Below are 12,510 nucleotides of genomic sequence, written 5' to 3'. Positions count from 1 at the left end.
CACACAATTCTAGTTACTAAGGCACATTTTTCCCCCCTTGTTCCCCCAAAACTGTAAATCCCCGTCCCACACACTCTCCCTCCTCCCTGGACTGAAATCCAAACCCATCTCACCATCTCCACCATTTCTTTCCTCCACTCCCAGTTTTCTCCCTCCCTCTCCTCTGCCTGGGTTCAGTTCTCCAGCTCCTGTCTGCAGACTGACAATAACATTAATGAGTCTTATTGGGGGTTTGGGGCCTCCAGCGGGTGTTTCTGAATCCTCCCCGCCCACCTCCCAGGGTTTCCTTCCTTCCCACAGATCAGATCCTCATTGATTTGAGCCCAAAGTGTAACCTCTTATTTATTGTCCCCCCTCCCCCATCCTCTGATGTGAACCATCCTCCACTCGCTGACCCAGGATGGCGGCCGTTAACCTGGGCCTGTTCCCGGGAGGGAGAAGCCCCGCAGCTGCAAACCAGGAGCTGACAATTATTCCTCAGGGTTTGCGGATCCACAAAGTGTTTCCAAATCCTCTCCGTCCAGCCGCCGGCTCCATCGCTCCCTCCCCCCCGGGCCTGTCACCGCGGGGTAAACACGGGGCCTGGGGCCTACCCCAGAAGTTGATCCAGTTCCCAGTCCAGCCGCGGTTTCCATTCCTACCCTGTGCTCACAATCTCCTCCCGCCTCCCGAACCGTCCGCTCCTCCTCACTCTGTCACCATGACTGACACTGAGCATGCTCAGAGCGCACACCCACACTGTACCTGCGCACTGGACTCCTAAAGTCATTGATAGGGGACTTTCTGCATCGCGGGGCGTTCTGGGTAAATAATCCGCCATTCAATTGGCAACACATATTTCAATGTATCGGCTTCCCAATCGAGTTCGGGACCCGGGGCGCAACACACAAAATATATACTTAAAGTGTGTAGATACCCAAATGTCTGGACCTTCCTCCCTGATGCAATCTGTGCAATTCTCCCCCACCTCCAAATGAAATTTCATATTGGAAAAATGTCGAAGGTTGAAATTCACAAAGATCAGTGCTGGTACAAACTCGTGGAAACAACCTGCTGAGTTTCCATCACTTTTTTTTTAAAGTTCCGATCTCCAGTATCCACAGTGTTTTGCTTTTGTTTCACTGCTGGTACCTCTGTAAAGAAATATAAGCTGAAAAGCTCAGATGGGGTAGATGGAATGGAATGTGTCTTTTTTGAAATATAAACACCAGCAGATTAGTTGAACAGAATGAACTGTTTCTGGACTCCATATTCTCCGTAATTCAAAGTGATCTCCTATTTGCTCCTGATCACCATGTTGCACTTCCACCACTTGCACTGCACATGCTCAGAGAACAACCTGAGTAATCGCACTGGGCTCCTGTAGTCATTGACGGGGCACATTCTGGCACATGCAAAACTATGGATTGTAACAGTGTCAGTTAAAGTCCAAACAGTGAACAAAAATTTTATCACATCGAGACTGGACCTGTTCCTGTAATGTTATTCCAAGGGATAGCCATTAATTAATGCTCGAGTCCATACAGGAGGTGATTTAATACTTGGGCCCACAAAAGCCCCTACCCCTACCATAAACTCTGTTCCTCATCACCGACTCCAGCCCCCTCCCTTACCACAGTCTGAGGTTGAAGCAGACTAATAGCAACCTTAGTTTCCTATTTGAGCCTGAGCTGAGGGCTAAGCTACTGACAACGTGTCTTCTCCATCACTAAGATCACCTCCTTCCACCTCTGTAATATCAGTTGTCCCCATCCTGCTGAAGCCCATTTCCTGCTGAAATCCTCATCCATGCCTTTGTTGCCTCCAGATTCGACTATTCCAATGCTCTCGTGGCTGGTGTCCCATCTTCCACCCTCCATAAAGGTATGCTCATTCAAAACTCTTCTGTGGACAGCAGTTTAGTGGGAACAGGGTCAATAGAGCAGAAGGTGGGTCTCACAGACAAGATGAGTTCTTGAGAGGATAAGGGGGGATCGGAGAGAAACTAAAGAAAGATGAGTTCAGAGCTAGATTCGGGCAGATCTTTAGAGGAAGTTGGGCCCGATGGTCAAGTGGAAAGGAGGGAAGCAGCAGAGGCAGCTGGTCAGATTGTCTCAACCTTAGTGACAAGGAAATCCGTGAGCTCCTCATACTTTCTGTTTGAGGTGAGTGTGGAGGAGACAGTGGAGAGGGGAAGCCTTTCAAAAGGAACTAACTTGTGTTAGAGATATTAAAGTGACTCGTCACACTGTGTGTTTAACATAAAGCTGATTTATTTTACTTTTACCTAGAATATTAGCACCTATTACTGGACTATATTTTATTAACATTTGAAGAAACAGATCCCAATGCTATTTTCATTTTGAGACAAGTGAGGGGGAAATATTGGGGAGGTCAATGCAACACGAAGATTGTATTCATTGATCTGGAGAAGGCTTATGACCAGGTGCCCAGGGAGGAATGTGTTAGAATTCATGAAGTCCCTGAGAAGTATGTATGACTATTACAGGACATGACCAAGGAGTTCCAGACAAGAGTAAGGAGCTGTGTGGGAGAGAGTAAGTTTTTCAAAATCAAAGTTGGATTGCACCAAGGATCGACACGGAATCCCTTCCTCTTCCGGATTCGCATGTTGTAACTGTGAGAGGGAGTGAAATTTACAGATGACACTGAGCTATGATGAGAACATGACTGAGTATCTGGGGAACTGGAGAAAAGCACAGGTATGAAGATTAGTTTTTTTTTAATTCTTTCATGAAATGCGGAGTCACTGATAAGACCAGCATTTGTTGCCCATCCCTAACTGCCCTTGAACTGACTGACTTGTTAGGCCATTGCTGGGGGCAGTTAAGAGTCGACTACATTGCTGTGGGTCTGGAGTCACGTGTAGGCCAGACTGGATGAGGACGGCCGATTTCGTTCCCTAAAAGGAAGAAAATCCTTCCTTCACTAGTGAACCAAAGACCCAATTCATGGACTGTCGGTTTGAGCCTAGGGAAGAGAATAAGAGTGAAGGTGAAGAGATTAGGGGTGAATACTTGGAGAATGTGAGTAGCTTCAAGTACCTGGGGCCAGCGATGGCAGAAGATGGAAATTAAGAAACAGATTAGCTTTGGTTGGAGTAATTGGAAGAAGTGCGGTGCAATGTGATGTGATCGAAAAGTGTCACTGAAATTGAAAAGGAAGAATCTACAGGACAGCTGTGAGACTGGCCTTGTTATACAGAGCAGAAACTTGGGCAATATCAAGAAGAGAGGAAAAATGACTGGATACAATGAGATACAGATGCTGAGATGGATGTGTGGAGTGACAAGAAAGGACAAGATCAGGAACCAGTATATCAGGGGGTCAGTGAAGATTGTGGAAACATCGAAGAAAGTAGCTGAGAAGAGATTGAAATGGTCTGGTCATCCATTGTGGAGAGAGGGAGGAAATGTGGTGAGGTGAGTGATGGACATGGGACTGTCAGGAAGAAGGAAAAGAGGAAGGTCTAAGGGCCAGATGGAAAGATGTGGTGGCCAGAGACAGAAATGCAGTGGGATTGGAAGAGGAATGTGTGAGTGACAGGAGCAGATGGAAAAGGTGATCAAGCAGCATTGTGGTGACCCCAAGTAAAATGGGACGAAGATGAAGAAGGAAAAAACAGATCTCAATGAACATGGTTCAGTCCTGGGTGTGGTTAATAGCAAAATCGAATCACAGGAGTTACTCATGAACTCGCTGGTGTTTAAGCAGGTTGGATGACCGAGTGAATCTCTTCCCACAGTCCGAGCAGGTGAACAGTCTCTCCCCAGTGTGCATTAGCTGGTGTACAGTGAGGTTAGATGATGTCTTGAACCCAGACCCACAGTGAGCGCACCTGAACGGTCTTTCATCGGTGTGAACACGTTGATGGGATATCAGTGCCCCAGCACTTTTAAAGCACTTCCCACAGTCTGGGCATTGAAAAGGTCTCTCATCAGTGTGGACTCGTTGGTGTATCAGCAAGTCGGGTGACCGAGTGAAGCCATCTCCACACTCTGAGCAGGTGAATGGTCTCTCCCCAGTGTGAGTGAGTTTATGTAAATGCAGGTTGCCGGACTGAGTGAATCCCTTCCCACATATGGAGCAAGTGAATGGTCTTTCTCCAGTGTGAACTCGCTGGTGTATCAGCAAGCTGGATGACCGAGTAAATCCTGCCCCACACTCAGAGCAGGTGAACGGTCTTTCTTCAGTGTGAACTCGCTGGTGTCTCAGGAGGTGGGATGACTGAGTGAATCTCTTCCCACAGTCAAAGCAGATGAATGGTCTCTCCCCAGTGTGAACTCGCTGGTGATTCAGCAAGACAGATGAATGGGTAAATCCCTTCCCACAATCCCCACATTTCCATGGCTTCTCCCCGTTGTGATTGCATTTGTGTTTCGAGAGGCCAGATGTTCGGCTGAAGCCTCGTCCACACACAGAACACGTATACGGTTTCTCCTCATTGTGATTGGTGCTTTTTCCTTCCATGTTCAAAATCTAATGATATTCAGGCTACGGTAAATTGGGTAACTCTGTCAGATGCTGATGTGATGTTTGGTTTCAGTTTCATGGCTGCAAATCCTCTCTTTCTAAAAACCTGTCAAATTGATTTAAACCAGAAAATAGGCAGTGAGAGAGAACCCACAAAAACACAAAGGCACCAGAAAAGTGACCATGACCAAAAGGGAGAGAGAGAAAGAGCGAGAGAGAGAGAGCGAACTGCCTTCTTAAACTGCTACTGTCCATGCGATGTAGGTACACCCCCAGTGCTGTTAGGGAGGGAGTGCCAGGATTTTGACCCGGTGACAGTAAAGGAACAGTGATACATTTTCAAGTCAGAATGCTGAATGGCTTGAAGGGGAACTTCCAGATGGTGGTATTTCCATGCATTTGTTGTAATTGTCTTTTTAGATGGTAGCGGTCGTGGGTTTGGAAGATGTTAAGATTCTTGGTGAGTTCCTGCAGTGAATCTTGTACATAGAATACACTGCTGTCACTGTGCATCAGTATTGGAGGGAGTGAGTGTTTATAGAAGGGGTGTCATCAAGCGGGCTGCTTTGTCCTGGATGGCATCAAGCTTCTTGAGTATTGTTGGAGCTGCACTCATCCAGGAAAATAGGGAGTATTCCATCACAATCTTGACTTGTGCCTTGTAGATGGTGGGCAAGCTTTGGGGAGTCAGCAACTGAGTTACTCCTCGCATGATTCCTAACCTCTGACCTGCTCTTGTAGCCACAGTATTTATATGGCTAATCCAGTTCAGTTTCTGGTCAATAGTAAGCCCCAGGATTTAAATGGTGGGGGTTTCCGCAATGGTAATGCCATTGAATGTCAAGGGCTAATGGAGAGATTCTACCTTGTTGGAGAGGGTCATTGCCTAGCACTTGCATGATGCGAGTGTTTCTTGCCACTTTTCAGCCCAAGCCTGAATATTGTCCAGGTCTGCAGTATTTGGACATGGACTGCTTCAGTATCTGAGGAGTCACGAATGGTGCTGAACATTGTGCAATCATCAGCAAACATCCCCACTTCTCATGTTGGAAGGAAGGTCATTGATGAAGCAGCTGAAGATGGTTGGGCCAAGGACACTACCCTGAGGAACTCCTGGAGTGATGCCCTGGAGTTGAGATAACTGACCTCCACCAACCACAACCATCTTCTTTTGTGCTAGGTATGACTCCAACCAGCGGAGAGTTTTCCCCCTGATTCACATTGACTTCAATTTTGCTAGAGCTCCTTGATGCTTCAGTCAATCAGTTGCTGCCTTGATATCAAGGGCAGTCACTCTCACCGCACCTCTGGAGTTTCTGGAGCTATGTTAAAGGTACTTTATAAATACAACAAATTGTTGTTGACTTGGACCTATATCACCATTCCTTCATCATTGCTATATGAAAATCCTGTAACTCCTTATCTAACTGCATTGTAGGAGCAGCTTCACCACATGGACTGCAGCGGTTCAGGAAAGTCAAACATCATCTTCTCCACAGCTAACTGGGAATAGGTAATAAACATTGCTGGTCTTGTTAGTGATGCCCAAATCCCAAGAATAAATTTTAAAAACATGCATATGTCAAATAGATCAAAAGCATCAAAAGAAATCCTTGTTCCTAAAACAGTTACATTGCCTGGACAGTGTCTGTTTATTAACCTGTTCTCACCTAGTATCTACCTCCCTCGACAATTTCACATCGGAAATTGCTGGGCCCAACTGGGTTCCAAAGTCCTCGGGGTTAAACCCAGCAGCTTCTCCTCCATCTCCACTTCAGCTCAAACTGATACAACAAAGGCTTTCAAAGGGAATTGAATAAGCACCTAGAGAGGGAAAATTGCTGGGCTACGAGGAAAAGGGAGGAGGGTGGGACTAGCTGATTTGTTCTTGAGAGCGCCAGCATGGGAATGATGAGCTAAATGGCCTCTGTCTGTATTATAATCATTCTATGACTGCATAAAAAAGACCTACACTGGGAGCCAGGGACCAACCTCTACAACCAACACCCACCCTGATGCAAAGCAGTTTTTTATTGGTCCATCTCTGTTTCTCGATTCAGTTCAGAGAGAAACACATGCAACAAAAAAAAGCAAAATACTGCAGTTGCTGGAAATCTGATATAAAAAGAGTAAGTGCTGGAAATACTCAGTAGGTCAGACAGTAACTGTGGAGAGAGAAAGAGAGTTAACATTTCAGGATGTGCCGAATCAATTCCAGGGAATAAAAATGGAGCAGAATTTGATGGTCAATATGAGCTCATGAGCAGAAGAGAAACAATCTTTAGTACAGGAAAAACAATTCCTGACCATTGGAAGATAAAGCTGGTAAATCAGTATTGGATAGCCAGGGGATGAGTAACGGTGGAAACCTCATTTAGACACATTTGGAAGAAATAACAGTAATATACCAAACATGGTTAAAATACATCCAATATTAGAGGCAGAGGAAGTTAGACAATGGCAGAGAGGTGATCAGGAAGGCAGAGTGAAACAGAGTAATGGATAGACATGGATTCAGAACCACAGTAAAGGAGCCACACCAGCCCCAGAGCCATGGAACCAGAGCACAGCACTAAAAACTCTAAATGGTAGATGAATGTTCAATAATACTCACCTCTGAAACAATTTCACTGTTTTCAAAATTTTAATCTGCCGGAGCCTGCAGTTGAAAAGATCGCAGAAGCACTGGAGTTAGAGAAAAATCTCATAATTTTCAAATCTTCTAACTCCCTGTAACAGAGATGACAAAAGCAATAAATGTCAGTTCAGGATATAAGTTTGGAAGAGACAAATATTTCTCTTGGTTTCAGTTTGCTGTGTGTAAATCCTCTCATTCTAACCCCCTGTTAAAGAGATTTCCAAAATCCATCACCATCAGTCCAGGATAGAAATTCACAACATTCTCTCCACCTGCTGCCTGTCTCAGGATTACTTAAGCACTAGTTAAACCACAGCTAGAATATTGTGAACAATTTTGGTCCCCTTATCTCAGGAAAGATATAGTGGCATTGGAGGCAGTCCACAGAATGTTCACGAAGTTGATCCCAGGTATGGAGGGATTTTCTTATATGGAGAGGTTGAGTAAGTTGGGCTTGTAATCATTGGATTTTGGAAGAATGAGAAGTGACCTTATTGAAACATATAAGATTCTTAGGGGGTTTGACATGCTGAGATGCTCTCCCCTTGTAGGAGAGTCCAGGACCAGATGTCATAATCTCAGAGTAAGGGGTCGCCCATTTAAAACAGATATGAGGAGGAATTTCTTCTCTAAGAGAGTAGTCAATCTGTGGAACTCTTTATCACAGAGGGCTGTAGATGCTGGGTCGCTAAGTATATTGAAGGCTTAGATTTTTAATCAGTAAGGGAATCAAGGGTTATGGGGAAAAGGCAGGAAAGTGGAGTTGAGGATTGTCAGATCAGCCACGATCTCATTGAATGGTCTACTTCTGCTCCTACGTTTTATGGGACATATGTGCATTGGAAGCAGTTCAGAGAAGGTTCACTCGGCTGATTCCTGGGATTAGGGAGTTTATTTTCGATGCAAACGTTAAGCAGTTTGAATTTATACTCATTGGGGATTAGAAGAATGAGAGGTGATCTTATTTAAACCTGTAATATTCAGGGGTCTTGACAGGATAGATCAGGGAGGATGTTTCCACTCAAAGAGGATTCTAGAATTAATGGGCCAGTTTAAAAATAAGGGGTCTCTCCTCTCAGGCTGAGATGAGGAGGAACTTCTTCTCTCAGAGGGTTGCTAATCTTTGGAATTTTCTTCCCCAGAGAGCAATGAAGGCTGGCTCATTGTATATATTCAAAGTTGAGTTAGATAGATTTTTAATCTACAAGGGAGTTATCGGGGGCAGGCAGCAAAGTGGAGTTAAGGTCACAATCAGATTAGCCATGTTCTTATTGAATAGCAGAGCAGGCTCGGTGGCCCACTCCTATTTCTGATGTTCTTAGGGTGGCCGCGCAAACGCCCTGCAGCACCTTGACCCTCTAACGATGGTGGCAATTAACTCGGGCCTGTCACCAGCTCTTGTGCGCAGAGAGAATGAAATCGATGAGTCAATTATTTTTTTTCTCCTGGTCACGGGGACCCTAAAGCCCCGCCCCGCCCCTCTGTTGCATCACCAACAGCCGCGCATGCGCTCCGTTCCTCGGTGGCCATTAAACTGGGCCTCTTCCCGGGAAAAAGCCCCAGAGCTGTAAACGCAGGACCCGCAGAGTTTTATTCAGGCCTTGCGGCCTACACCAGATCTTTATGAAGCCTCCTCTTCCTCCCCATCCCGACTCCCGGCTCCATCCCTCCCTCCACCTCATCGACTCTCACCCGCTGCAAAAAGCGTCTCCCGTAATTACAAGGCTCTGACCAAAGTGACACTGCGCATGCTCTGGACACAGTCCAATATTGCTCCTGCGCACTGGGCTCCTGTAGAGGGAATAGGGCACATTCACATTCGCAGGGGATGTTGGGTAACAACAGCGCCATTGATACTCCAGACAGAAGAGAAAATCATTCTGTTACCAATTGAGATAAATTGATTTAAAAATCACATAAATTCTTGTCAATGCTGTGTTTCATTTCTCAAAGTGATTCAAACCGCTGCTCTCCTGTGTTTTAAAAACTTTTCTGACTCTATCTCCTCCTCTGAAGGTGTTGATTCGGGCTGGCTGCAATCCCACAGTAGCTGCTTCCTCTCTCTTGATCTCGCTATCCCCGATACTGAATATTCACAGTTTTATAGAATGATACAACACAGATGGAAACCATTAGGCCCATCATGCCTGTGCTGACTCTTTGGAAGATCTAAACAATTAATTCCTCAGACCTGTTGGCACTGTCAGAACAATGTATATCTGCTGTAGAGATGGAAGCGGTGAATGGAAAAGTTGGCTACGTATCAGACACACTCACCACTGTGGAATGATCAATTGTCCAGTTTATTACGCAGAATTGAGTGTTCACTGGTTGGTTAAGCACACAGAGTATTTGGTGGTGTTAAATTCAAAAATTCTACACACCCCCATATACTGCAGTGACATTATTAGTTAAAGGCCAAGGCAAGGGAATATCCTTGGTGTGATAGAGTAAATGAATTGAGATACAAAGCAATGACATTAACATCATAAAACTGAAAAAATTACCAATTGGCTGGAATGTTGCAGTATGAAGGAACCCCACATACTTGTCAGGTGAAAGAGGCCATATACAATGGACCTATTAAAGCCACACCACTGTTAGGCTCCACTGGGGTTTATGTGGATGAGTCTTGGTTTTATGAACAGGGACCATATTAGACCGGTACTACATCTTTGATTCCCCATGACAGCCGTAGTATCCTTAGTAAATGCCCACCACAATACTTAGTCCAGAAATCTGAGGTTATTGTGATCAAAGCCCTTAAAACCGTCACTGATTGAATCAGCAACTATTCTGAAACCTCCTTGGGTTGTAACTCCTTCAGGGAAAACCCATTTCTCTGGCAAAAAAAAACATAACAGCAAGGAAACCACTCACCCACCACTCCAAACTCCGAATGATTTGCGATATTGCTTGTAAGTGTCCGGGGCAATTTGCTATTTGTAAGGCGAAGGTACACCAACAGCAGGAGTTAGTGAAGAGGGTAAAAACCAGGCAGACTGACTCACTAGGAAAGCTGTTGGGATGTGCTAGGGATCCACCCAAAACTCCATCATTGGCACCGATATGACAGACTCCAGTTAAACCTGATTTTAAAATTTGTCAGGATCCTGACCCTGATGTGACTATAGTCAAAGATGCCGTACACCATAGGAGACTTTACCTCATCCCTCAAAGCAAGTAAGGACTCGCTCATCCGACATGACGAGGTTTTTCTATTACATGGATGACTCTAATTTGACTTGAGTCACACCTCAATGGCTCAGAAAAGGATTCATTTTGTTTGTGGGTCAAATTGGGGACATGTTTCTCTTTTTCAAGTCATCGATATGTTATACAATTACTATTGGTGGCAGAGGATGCACCAGGTGCACCAGGATGTCCATCATAACCGGAACATGTGTCTCCTCTGTGTCCAAATCAATCCAGATCTTCAAAATTTAAGGTTCCGATGGACACATTCCACCTGAATGATGTTCCTAGGAAGCTTTGCAGATTGATTATACAGGTTCATTATGCACATAAAAGGAAGGGATTAGGATATCATGGTAATTATAGATACGTTTACTCGGTGGATTCAAGATTTCTTGGTATGTAATAATGATGAGTCACTACAGCCAATATCCCATGGGAATAGATCTTTACCAGATGGGGCTTTCTGAAAAGGATAGAGTGATATTGATTCTCATTTCACAGCAGAAGTAATGCAGCAGCTCTGTCATCTTATGGGTATGTAACTACATTTCCACATCCTCTACCACCCAAAGTCCGGTGGGATGCTCGAGAGCTTTAATCACTCTGGATAAACAACACTGAAAAAAGCTGTCATGGAGGGAGCCTATTCAACACCTGCAGGGAGAACAACCTCATCTGTTACATTATCTCCTAAATGGGAGATGAAGTAATGTTTAAAAAAAATTGTGAAAAGAGGTAGGGCTAGGAGGCTATTTGGGAAGATCCATATGATGTTCTGGATAATTGGGAGAATAAAATCTTATATTATTTAATTGGAAATGAGGAAGGGAAGCACAATATCCAAGTTACTATGGAGATCAGTGTAAACAGTACAAAATGAAAAGGTCAGATAACCACATGGGGAATAAACGCTTGTGTTTGATTTTACCCAACAGGGACTTGATGTGGATGGTCATCGTGCTGCTGGACTGTGTCCAGGTTGAAGCCCTATGCATTTCCCCCAGATTATCCTTTCTGAGCTCCAGCCAGATGATGCTAAACACTCAATTGAGAAAGACAAAAATCTACAACAATGTGTTTAAACCAAAGTTGATTTATTCCACATTCAAACAGAATATTAAACTCACGCCCAGTGATGGGATTATTACCATCCGAGACAAACCCTGATTCTCACAAGGAACGTGGTTCAATCCTGCCTGAGATTAAAAGCAGATTCCAGCCTCCACAGTCAGTTGTGAACTCGCTGGTGAGTCAGCAGAGTGGATAACTGAGTAAATCGTATCCCACACATGAAGAAGATGAACAGACGTTCTTCGGTGTGAGAGTGTTGGTATGTCAGCAGATCATTTTTACTTTTGGTATTGAAATGTTGTCTTATCAGTGTGAATGCGCTGGTGTCTTCACAGATGAGGTGGAGTAATAAATCCCTTTTCGCACACAGAGCAGGTGAACGGCCTCTCTCTGGTGTGAACTTGCTGGTGTATCAGCAGATGGGGCGACTCAGAGAATCCCTTCCCAAACTCGGAGCAAGTGAAGGGCTTTTTTCAAGTGTGAACCAGCTGGTGTATCAATAGGTCGGATTAACAAGGAAATCCCTTCCCACAGTCGGAGCAGGTGAATGGCCTCTCCCCGGTATGAACTCGTTGGTGTGTTAGCGGGTTGGACAATTGCCTGAACCCCTACCTGCACTGAGAGCAGTTGAGCGACCTGGAACAGGAGTGAATGTGTTGGTGCTTTTTCAGCCCACATGGATGTATAAAGATCTTCTCGCAGCTGGAACATTTGGACTCTCTCATCACTGCGAAGCTGCAGGTATCTCAACAGGGCAGAGAAATTAAAGAACCCCTTCCCACACTTGGAGCAGGTCAATGGCCTCTACCCAGTGTGTCTGAGTCGATGAGTCTCCAGCTGAAATGAGTAATTAAATACCTCCCCCCAGTCCCCACATTTATCTGGTTTCTTCTCAGTGTGACTGTGCATGTGTCTCGACAGGCCAGATGAATGGCTGAAGCCTCGTCCACACACAAAGCATGTGTACGGTTCATCCCCGTTGTGAACAGTGTTTTTTCCTTCCACATTCAAAGGCTGATACTGTCCGATTTTGACTTGATATTTGTTTTGAGCTTTTTGTTTTGTTTTGAACCTTCCCTTCTAACACCCTGTAAAATGAATTTAAAACAGGGCAAAGGGAGTGAGGGAGA

General features: G+C 44.9%; 1 protein-coding gene across 1 annotated transcript in view; it reads left to right on the top strand.

Annotated features, from left to right (window-relative positions):
• The window catches only part of LOC144674964 (uncharacterized), a 60,201-nt gene that overhangs the window by 35,067 nt on the left and 12,624 nt on the right, over window positions 1-12,510 (top strand). The window lies entirely within an intron of this gene.

This window comes from Cetorhinus maximus, unplaced genomic scaffold, assembly GCF_964194155.1.
Source record: "Cetorhinus maximus unplaced genomic scaffold, sCetMax3.hap1.1 HAP1_SCAFFOLD_870, whole genome shotgun sequence".
NCBI classification, from domain to species: domain Eukaryota; kingdom Metazoa; phylum Chordata; class Chondrichthyes; order Lamniformes; family Cetorhinidae; genus Cetorhinus; species Cetorhinus maximus.
Note: the sequence above shows the minus strand (reverse complement) of the source record. Positions and strands in the feature narration are given on the sequence as shown.